An 11,275-nucleotide genomic window follows, 5' to 3' on the forward strand; every position below is an offset into this window, starting at 1 on the left:
TCTTTTGACACTGATTACTAACAAAAGCCCTGGATTTTTATGACTCAGTGGATTTTCTTTCTTCCATCCCACCCTGGAGCCAGCAAAAACTCAAAAGCACATCTCAGAGGAAGCAGAAGTGAGTCGAGCACACGGACTTTCAGCAATCAGAGCTGCTACAGGGGATCAGGCCCGGGTTGAGACAAAGGTGAAAAGGCAGAGAGGGCTGAACAAACGAAACTGAAAGGCTTATTCTATATAAAAAAGGCAAACTGCAGGTCAAACACTAGGAAAGCCAGAGAGAGAGAGAGAAAAAAAAAAAGACGCTATATGTGAGGTTGTGCTGCTGACACAGCGGTTCAATGAGAAACTGGCAGAAAACACAGAAACTGAAGGCTGTGTGTAGGTGTAGGAGGGGGTAGGGGGGAAGGGGAGGCTAAACGAGGTGCAGGTGCGTCCAATCAGGCACACAGGCAGGGAGGCAAACACACAGGTGATCTGCATCAATTAATCAGGACTCTCCCAACACGAGCTGTGGGCCTGCAAAGAAGAAAAAAAAACAAAACACTTGAGTTTCTCTGTTTTTTCTCCCTCAATGCCAAGAAGAAGTTTAAAATAGACTCATGAATAAATAGACCTTCGGGTGAGGAAATGGCTCTTTAAAAGTGGCTGAGTTTCACTGGTAAAAGAAAAAAAAAAAAGACATGACTGCAGACATTTAGAATTATTTCCCTTTACATATATGTGTGTGTATATATATATATATATATATATATATATATATATATATATATATATATATATATATCCATATATACATATATATGGATATATATATATATATATATATATATATATATATAAATATATATATATATATATATATGGATATATATATATATATATATATATATATATATATATATATATATATATATCTATACATATATGTATATATATACATATATATATATGTATATATATATGTATATATATGTGTATATATATATATATATATATACATATATATATATATATATATATATATATGTATATACATATATATATAGGTATATATCATGTTGCTGAAAGCAATGACACTTAACATTCATAAAATAAGTTTTCACTGGGTTTACGGTGGAAAACATTAAACATTATGAAACATATGGAAACTGCCCAACAGCAAAAGACAGCTAATGGCACTAAGGCGCTATTAACAACCAAGCATTCAAACCGCACAGCTAATAAAGTCAGGTACACTGTGTAACACCACAACTTTAACAGGGTCAGAAAACCTCCTACACCGAGGCTGTAAAATAAATTGGTCTGATTCGACGTCAGCTTTAATGACACCGACGCCGACCTCATAACAGTCCCTCCAGCAGAGGATGATTTTAATAAAACCAGATAAGTGATTCATGACGCTGACTCACATCCGGCTCAATATCCTGGGCTGACATTAAAATGAAAGCATATCTTGTGTAATTCGGACGGCTGGATCCCAGAGCACTTTTACTGTGCTGATATCCTATCCTTGTAATTTAATCGACTCTAATGATCCAGTGGTTGAGCCGTTGTTTTGTCACGTCACAGAAAAGTGTGTTGATGGCAACTCTACGTGTTTAGTAGGGATTGACGAGCATCCTGGACATCATCATGAAGAAATAGTCCATGTCCAACCATAGTCATGCGTTCCCAAGGCGGGTGAAAAGTGGGCTATCGGCCTGATATTCACACCGCAGATGTTAAATCCCTCTAAAAATAGTTCCTGTTCTCAGTGGGCCGTTTAATCAGGAGCACAAACTGGAAGTTGCCTTGTTGTGAATGAGGTTACGATGAATGGGGAAAGGGGGGGGGCGCATTTATAATTCATATTCCAACACATGGCGTCGCCACCAGTTCCTGCCACGTTTATGTATCATCTGACTGTGGAATTATTATTAGCAGGCTGCACGTTGCAAACCCCTGCAACCTGTCTGCAATACCTGCTCCTCATCTGCATAGTTAATGACTTTTGCCACGTTTAATTGGAAATACTGGGATGCAAATGCTCCAATTTCCCCCCTCCCTTTCACAATAAAGCAAAGAACTTTTTTTTTATTAATGACCGCGTCAAACCCTCAGCATCCAGCCAGCGTGCCTCTTACGTATGCAGCGTGCAGGCCTGAGTACTACGTGCACTCACTGCTGTTTTTTTTTTTTTTTCACCTCCACGTCTAGACCGGCGATGCTGCGTATCCAGTGCGACACTTTCATCCCCTTATTGTCACAAAATCTGCCCCTAACGTTTGACAAAAGCAAAATATATATATGTATTTTTCCCCTCCCATCTCTCGACACTGCATGCAGCGATGACAGCAATACTGTCCGGACGACGAATCGATCACATGGACGGATCCCGCTCGGGTCTTTCTGGGCGTGTGTGGATTTGCTCCACTAACCCATATTTACTGCGGCTCATGCCGTCTGCGGTCAGTGATGACAGTCTTATAGAAATCCATCCAAATCCTCCTCTCGCGGCCCGGTGTTTCGCGGATTCCACTGCGATTCAAATAAGATTTTTTATGAATTCTTGTGATCCGAACACGTTACGATGAGAATGGATCGCGGGAGGAGAGGTGATAACAGCCATGCTGCTGGTGGAGAGGTTTCCCGGAAGCTGCGGAAAACACTCGGCGCGTACGCGTAACGCACCCCGATGGAGACGGTTTCTCCCTTTCGAGAATGTTTCCAGGATCTTACCGTAAAATCGGTGGTGAATTTCGCCTCACATAGGCATTCAGTAGCTTTTATCTCTCTCTCCCTCTCTCCACCGTGCACGGAACTGACGTCTGCTAGCTTCTCCCCCTCTTCTTTCCTCGATGACACCTCGGAATGGATGGGGAAAACAACAATAATAAAAACCACGACGAGCAGTTCAGCATTTACGGTCGTGTTCCCCTGCGGATCGCGGCCAAGATGCGCTTCTTCCCGCTGTGTGTGGCAGTCACACCGGACCGGAGGCTGAGTGTGTGTGGAGGCTGCGGAGACCCTCCTCCCCCGGCGTATCAGGTGGACGCCGCTCAGCATCCCTCGCATTCCTGCATCAGTGGGACGAAGGCCGGTGTCGCGCCGAGTTCTGCGCGCCTGCTCGAGATTATGCATGCGCCTCGCGGGAGCGCGCACCGCCAGAGCAACAACACAAGAGGGACGTCAGGAACGTTGTGGGATTTTATTTTTCTCGACAGGGTCGAAGTCACTGTTGCCGAGAAATATTTTGTGACACCCTGTGTTGAAAAGCTCTTTCTTTGCACTTGTGAAAAGACACGGAAAGTTCGGTACTGAGCAATTTAATTATTTAATTCTCCCATACACACTCCGGACATTTCAAAACAAACAGATAGCTGTGCACAGTGATGTGCGTTATTTTTTGACAGATCGTGTTTGAAACATCAAAAAAATGGTCTTTGCATAGTTGATAACGTCAGTCTGTCAGTCAGAAACTTAAAAATTGGGAGGCTGTGTTAAATGTTTAGTAAATTACAATATTCAACGGGGTATCTGATGTCGCCGCGGCGCTACGAAGCTGCCACAGCGGTGCGCGCTCCCGCGAGGTGCGTGCCAGTCTCAGCAGGCATGCTAAACTCGTTATGACACCGGTAGCAAGGGTGTGCGTGCGCGCGCATTGAGGAGGGACGTTCCTGATTATTTTTCTCTCTCTCTCTCTTTCTCATGCGCTCATGTACCTACGACGTGAACGTGAATCGTCGCTTTGTACGGCAAAAATGAGATATTAATGTTTTGCAAGAACTGATGAGTGCAGGGGAACATTTAAATTCATAACATGTTTGCTATGATTAATTGTTTAAAGTGATGATCTGGCAGGTTTCTCCATGGGAGACTGTTGCAGCCATTCAGTTAGTTGTTGTTGTTGTTGTTGTTGTTGTTGTTATTTATTTATTTATTTTTATATAAGTTAAAGTGTGTAACATTTAACCTACCAGTAGGAAATGAAAAAAAAATGAAGTTAACACTGTTTGCAATTAGCTTTTCTTACCATTAGCACCATTGGTAGCAAGTCCTACACATTAGGCTAACTGTTAAGTATTCTTGTTTTTAAACATTAGCAATGAGTCCAAGTCCAATTTACTGTTATTTTGTTTGTTGAATTTCAAATTTCAAAATTTAGATTTCAAAAGGCATGAAATATATTGTAGTGAATCATCTGTAATGTCTTCCGTAAGCTGCGCCACAGCTAATGTTTGCAGTCACATTGTCACATTCGTTGTTTAAAATACCGAGCACACACGGGGTGACATTTTCATGAGTGATCCATGCGTCTGACATTTGAGTTCCCCTGAGGAGAAAAATATATATCCTAAGGATTGTGCTGTTTAAGCGTGGTTGTATAAACAGCTTATATTCTTAGAATGTACAGACATGCAAGTCTGCACCCCCTCCCCCGCCCCTGTCGCCCAATCCCCACAGAGGGATACATATCACAGGCAGTCCACTTCTTAGACAAAAAGAAAGAAGTAAAGAGAGGAGGAAATGCTTGTTAAGCAGTATTGGGGCATTGAGTCTGGCTTTATTGACTTTTTTTTCGCAGACACTAGGATAATTAATTTGGTGTTATGGGTTGCTTTTGTTGCCCTCTTGTGGAAATTGAGTCAATGAAAGCATTTGATCTTATGTTACTGGTTCCAACTGAATGAAAACTAAGTAACGGCCAGAAAATACACGACTTTGTAGCATAATGTCAGAGAGATTTTTTTTGGAAAAACCATTTTACATTGTTAAGGAAGCCAGTGTACTAATTCTACTGGCTAATATGTGCTTCGACTATGTTAGTGATTCAGTAACAACGTGTTTCCTAATGTCAAGTCATAATTTTTCTTCATTATAAAAAAAGAGAGAAAATCTATTTTGTATATATTAGGAATAAATGTGCACATCAGTTTTAGGCACAGGGACCTGCATTGATTTGAATTTAATTTTAACGTGAGCCACAGCTTAATGGAGAATGTCTTTTGGAGCTAACAATGATGCTTTACAAGTGTAAAAGCGTAATTAATAGCATTATTATTAGCATAATTTGTGTAATTTACACAAAGACAGTAAGAAAATAGTAATTACATGATTGTAAATACACAGGGAGGTGGAGGATTATGTAGTAATCAGAGACAGTCAATCAGTTGTTCATAAAACCACAATCGTTCCAATTTTTTATTTGCTGCACATCCTCAAAGCCACGGAGAGCCTTGCAGTAACGCACAACATTACAGCTGGGGGCAGTGTTGTTCTATTAATACTGTATACACAGTGACGCTGTGCATTGATGGCACTGTCACTTTATTTGTGTGTGCGTGCGTGTGCACCCCCACAATTGCTTATCCTCTCCTCCATCGCGTACTTGGATTATGTGTGTATTTGTTTTATTCATCAGTCGCAACAACAGCAAAGATCTCTTTGACAGGCACCGATTTCCCAGAATGCATTGTCAGCACGTTGCGTCATTTGGAGGGCTTGCCCATTTAAAATTATTTGTAATGGAGGCACCACTTAAGCCTGCTGGGAAAAACAGAAATAATGGAAGCTTTATTCCCCCTCAAAAGTCATCTTTATCCTGATCACTGATTCGGCACTGAATGTTTTCTAGATGTTCATGATGGTAAATAAATATGTAGGGCTTTTATGGGAAACAATTACGTTTTTCTAGTTTCTCAACATATTTCAACTTGCTTCTGCAAATAAAAAAAAGAATCAAACAAAAACGAGGGGATGTTACTTTTTTCCCTCCTGCATACTATGAAAACATTTGTCTGGCTATATAAACCAGGCTGACCTTCATCACTTCATTTTATCACATCTGAGGCGGCAGCAGTTCCTTCAAGAGAGATCTGAGTCGAGTGTTATTTCCTCTCATGGCTGCCACAACACAGTGATAGATTACACGTGTTAATGCCACCTGCAGCGCGGAGAACTCAGTCTGCGACAAGCCTTCCCTTCACATCCCGAGCCGTGTGCCCTTGCGCTCGAAAGAATCCACAGACTTGGCACGAGTGGATAAATTGCTCCAAAATAGGCCACGATGACAAGTTGTTCTCGAGTGTCCGCCGGCAGCGATATAAATTTCTCTTTCTGTTGCCGCTGGTGCCGGCGCGGGGGAAAAGGTACCGCTTTCAGTTTTATGACAAAGCTTTTTATTCCCCATTAACCTTGACAGAGCAGGTTATCAGGAGGGGATTTCAGGTGGAATGAAGCACCCCTGTCAATCGGCAGGTGTGTCGCTAAAGCTCAGTGGGCACAAAACACACGCGGCGCCCTCTGTCCTTTATTTCTCCTCGTTCTCTGGGGGTCATTCCTTAGCTGCGCCCTGACAGCATCCGCAGATAAGAAAATGATTAAGTATCATGGACTGGCTCGCTGTCCAATTCACGTGCCGGGAAAGCTCTGCCGACTACAAAGAGCTGTGCTCAAAGCAAACCTTTTTTCCCCCCTCTTTGCTAAGTCTTAATAGGTTTTTGATGACTCTTTGTACAAGCCAAATCTGAGCAAGTGAGGCCTGCCTGGGGATCAATTTACAGTGCATTGTGTTTCTAAACGTGTCACATGTTTGAGATCACAGACATAGAGGTGTGCGATTTAGGACTTGTGATATAAAAAAAGATTAGAGGTATGAGGTGCAAACCTTTTAAGGCAGCCGGATCACCCAAGTCTCAGCGCTGAATTCTTGCTTGTACGTCTCTTCATCCTCAAACTGAATTTGTTTCAATTACATCAAAGCCTTGCATTAAATTCCATAACCAATCCGCTTCCTTACTGTTTTGCCGAAAGCAAGGGAGCGACTACCTTCCTAGCTGTCTTTGAAAGCTCCAGAAGAAGTCAAAAAGGGCAAACAGGAAGTGACTGCGAGCCCTGCTGCTGCAAAAGGGATTAGCATGCACGTAGTGTAATCAGAGCTGGTTGGCATTTACAGATTAACCGAAGAACAAAACCTGGCACTGCAGACGTTTTTCAGTTGACAACATTTTTTTTTTTAAGCATTTCACTCATGACTGCCTTTGGCAAGAGTTAAGTTCAACACCGGGGCACATGGTGGCAGGCCATAGGGGGCAGACGCATGGTGAAGGTTGGCCCTCGTGCCAATAACTAGCCTTGAGCTGCGGCGAGCTGACGGCAGGAAATCTCCTCAGCCCGCTCAAATGGGATAAGCACCGGAATTGTTCCGTTGCCCTCAAAGTTTTGCCTCACCTCGACAAATGCGTTCTGTGGGCCCTTTGCCAGGTGGATACATGAGAGAAATCCAAGGGATTTGGGAAACGTTCAGTCCAACGTGCCAGGTTAACCGGAGGCTAAAGTCTCCTATTTTGCAGGGAATTTGCGCAAGTGCAGCTGAGCTGACCTATGAGAAAGTACTAAACAATGTTGGATCACACACACAAACACACACACACACTCATCCAAACACAAAATCCAGCAGAAGAAGTAATGTTTTTCTCTGAGCTGCATTAGGGCGCATGGAAATGGCATGGGGCGATGTGATGAACGGGAGCAGTCAATCTCCTCATCAGGGCTGTTCATTAGAGTCAAGCACCATCCATTAGCCGCTCCTGATTTTTCGGCTGAGCCAAATGTCAGCGGCAGCCAAACAGGATTTAAAGAGGTCTCCACGCCCAAGTTTACCTGCAGAGCCCATCCCGTCCCGCCCGTTTAACTAAGCCGTCACCCCGACGTCTTCCGCCGTACACACCTCTCCTCCGCTCCACCACAATGGCCGCTGTTTAATTGCGCTGGAATTGTGCGTCCACGATTTCCACTTGGAGGGGATCATCAAGATTCAGACAAGCACCTGGTCCTTTTATGCGCCTGTAGACGGCTGGCAGGAAAAACGATTAGCGGCCTCATTTGTTCTCTATAGACAGTTGTGACCTTTCCAATTGGCACATCCTCTCACGAATATGACAGCTTTTCTTTCCCGAAACCAGGACTGATCCCGCGTTTAATGTGCACATAAATTGCGTTCACGCCTATTGGAGGACGGGGAACAGGAGCCTACAGTATGGTCTGTATGGCGTTTGTCCCCGGGTGTTAACGTTGGTCCCATTGTGTTGGCCCATTATAGGACAATGGGCTTATATAAATATATATATTCAGTTGCCCAAATGGCCTCTCAAATATTCTATCAGAATACAGATGCATGTGCGTGCTTGAAAAAAAAAAAAAGAGAAAAGGGTTACGTAACTTGCAATGCAAAGCCAAAAAAGATGCAGAAAGGCAAAAGTTCACACTTGATGCACGACTGGTCACCCGACGACCTTTTGTGTGTACAGCGAAATAGAGAGACACACGGGCAGAGAAAATGCAGTGTTGCACAGAACAGACCAATAAAGCCAGCCACAGCATCTCTCTGCGGCTTTGTGGTTAGATTGTATCATAAAATGTGTTTCTGCAGAGGGAATGGGTCGGGAAGCAGAGGGAGTGGTTGCCAAAAAATCACTGTTTACTTCAATGGATTACCTTTGAGTGGAACTGTTAGAATGTGCAATCACAAGGAAATATCAGTGCCGAATGAACTGGCAGGACTATCAAAACAAAAAGCTCGAGTGGCTCTGTGATTCTGGAACTTGTACTCCCCCCAGGAGCGTCGGAATAGACAGTAAATGCTATTTTTATTTTTGATGACTGCTGCGATCTGTGGCGTCAGCACTCGACTGTGATCTTCGCAAATGTTTTTAATCTGCATATTTTAGTAATCACTCGTGCACTTAAGATAAATTACATGGACTCCCGTCAACATTCGCACATTATTTCAGGCTTTCCAGAAATTGAATATTCAGCAAGATAAAGTAAATTGTATGAAGTAAAGACACGGATAGTACCTAGTGGATTCTGCATAACATAACAAATTTTTTGAGGATACATCCCCCCCCCCCACACACACACACACCTATTATTGCTGCCGACTTAGCAGCGTGGCATCTGTCCAGAACAAAGGCATACTTAAGACTTCCAGATGGACATAAAACAAACACAAAAAACCCCCACAACAATCTTGGCTCAGTCAGTGAAGAAAAAAAGCTGTGAACATCTGGTTGTAGTGATAATTAAACTTTAAAGATAGTTTTTCTTACTGATCTCTTACAAGAGGCCAGCTTTTGAAGACAGTTTGGTAAACACAATGACACGTCCACGAGTCCAACCCATTGACGAAATGCCGTCTGTGTGGAGGTCTGCGAGATGATTTTTTTTTTGACGATGCTTCCATTGACTGGGGAGATAAAGTGCAATGACAGACCTTCGCTTGGACCCCACACTGGATGGATGGAGTGCCATATTCTGACAGAGTAATCCACCAACAGCATAAAAGCAGCAGGAAGCCAACGACATAAATATGGAACTTCCTGATCATTAGTTCACTTTTATAGAGCAGAACTTTCTTGAATGGACTGGACAGGACTGTGTGTGTGTGTGTGTGTGTGCGCGCACGCACGCACAACTCATCCCTCGGAAACATCAATACTCAAGTGTTTAAAAATCATTTAAAATACTTTGTTGCTGGCTCGTGACTGGACATCTTTTGAACGCCAGATAAAGACGTTAAATTGACTCTTTTGATGTGTCTTTGGCTCAGTTGGGATAATACGCACTGTGTCCCCAATGCCCACACAAGGAGTACAAACAGAGAGATTAGTTCAAGGACGTCCACTGGAAAAACACCCTCACGCTCGCCCCGTCCCTCTCCTCCTCTGTGGCTCTGCATCATCCCGTCTGTTTTAGTTTTTAAAGGCTCGCGGCCTTGTTCAGTCATATTCAATTCAGTGGCTCTTGCGTCCATCAGGGCCCCCGATGTTTCTGAAGCCCAGTCTAAACTCGGGTCTCGGTAATGATGACCACGGGCCGAACAACCATCTGTAATGTGTCCACTGCTGCCTTGCGGGAGGCGGGGAATGATACGCTGTCACTCCAGCGGGGAAACATCTGTTCCCATTAAATTACTGTGTCCCTGCCACGCGAGTTATCTCCGGCACACTACGTTTTACCGCTGCAGTCCCGGGTCTGACGACAAGGGGATTAAATAAGATTAGTTAAATGACTGGGAACTGGGGGATGTAGCGAGAGACTGATGGAGACGGAGAGCAGAGCAAGAGAGACAGGAGCTTCACTCCCTTGTCATCTGCTCTCTTATCAATTAGTATCCGGCGACTGTCCTCAAGTGAGGCCAAAGGGGGATATAATCACCCCATCCATCAACGGACTCGCCTCTGCGTGGCCTCGACCCATTACACGAGTAACACCGTCAGCGGCCCGCGAGCGTCCTTGGAGCTGAAGATCGCTCAGATGTTTCAACGAGACGGATGAAATGTTTTCCTACCGTCGACCGCTCAGGTCCTCCTGGTGGTTGCCGCTTCGGGCCTTCAAGGCTTCAGGTTTGAGTCGAAGCCGCAGTCGAGGTGATGCGGAGTTAATTGAAACTTGCGCGCCAGATGGGACGTTTCCTTAATCCCTTGGATTAATCTGAAGCAGGTATCTGGTCGGCAGACAGACATTTTGAAAAAAAAAGAAGGCCGGCGAGACCCTGAAGGCGATTGGATGAACGTTCTGTCTCCAAGTCAAGGTTGCAGCTGCTGGTTTGCCAGGATGCTTCAGATTAACGAGTCATGTTGTTGATTGGGGCAACGGGATGGCGAGCCACTGAGCACTGCGTCGTCTCATTCAATCCCTGCCAAAGCCAGGAGTAAATTAAATCGTAAAAGTTGTCCATCAGTTGTTTGTCAATGCCAATGTCTTCAGCTGCAAACAGGCTCCCTTGTTTTCTTCATCTTCCTCTGAGGCTTTTAAGAGGCAGCTTGCAGCCAGTCACTTTCTGATTACATCACAACTGAAAGTAGATTGACTGGTTCTGGGAGAGCGAGAGAGAGAAAGAAGAAATAAAAAGCTCCTCATTGGAGTCCAGCGAAATGGATAAGTGAGTTTTCAGGTGTGAAATCTACACGGTGCAGCTGCCCTGTTGGGTTTAAGCTGGTGAGATCGAGGAGAAGAAAACAACCAGACAAAACACAAATGTCAGTGCGCAACGAGGTAGAAGGCGATGAAGACTTGCAAGCCGGGCGTCTGACGCAACATCACAACATCTGGTGTTGTGTGTTTGTTCTTGCAGAATCTTACAAGTAGGTCACATCCAGCTTTCTTCTCCTATTTCTTTTTCTCAAAGGACACATGAATAAAGTGCAGCATCATGAGGGCAGTTTGTTCAGTCAGCACGTATTAAATATAGAAGAGAACAGATTGTGTGCCTGCGCGCGCGTGCAGGCAC

This window comes from Nelusetta ayraudi, unplaced genomic scaffold, assembly GCF_046127955.1.
Source record: "Nelusetta ayraudi isolate G7.1 ecotype Tasmania unplaced genomic scaffold, CSIRO-AGI_Nayr_v1 ptg000056l, whole genome shotgun sequence".
NCBI classification, from domain to species: Eukaryota; Metazoa; Chordata; class Actinopteri; order Tetraodontiformes; family Monacanthidae; genus Nelusetta; species Nelusetta ayraudi.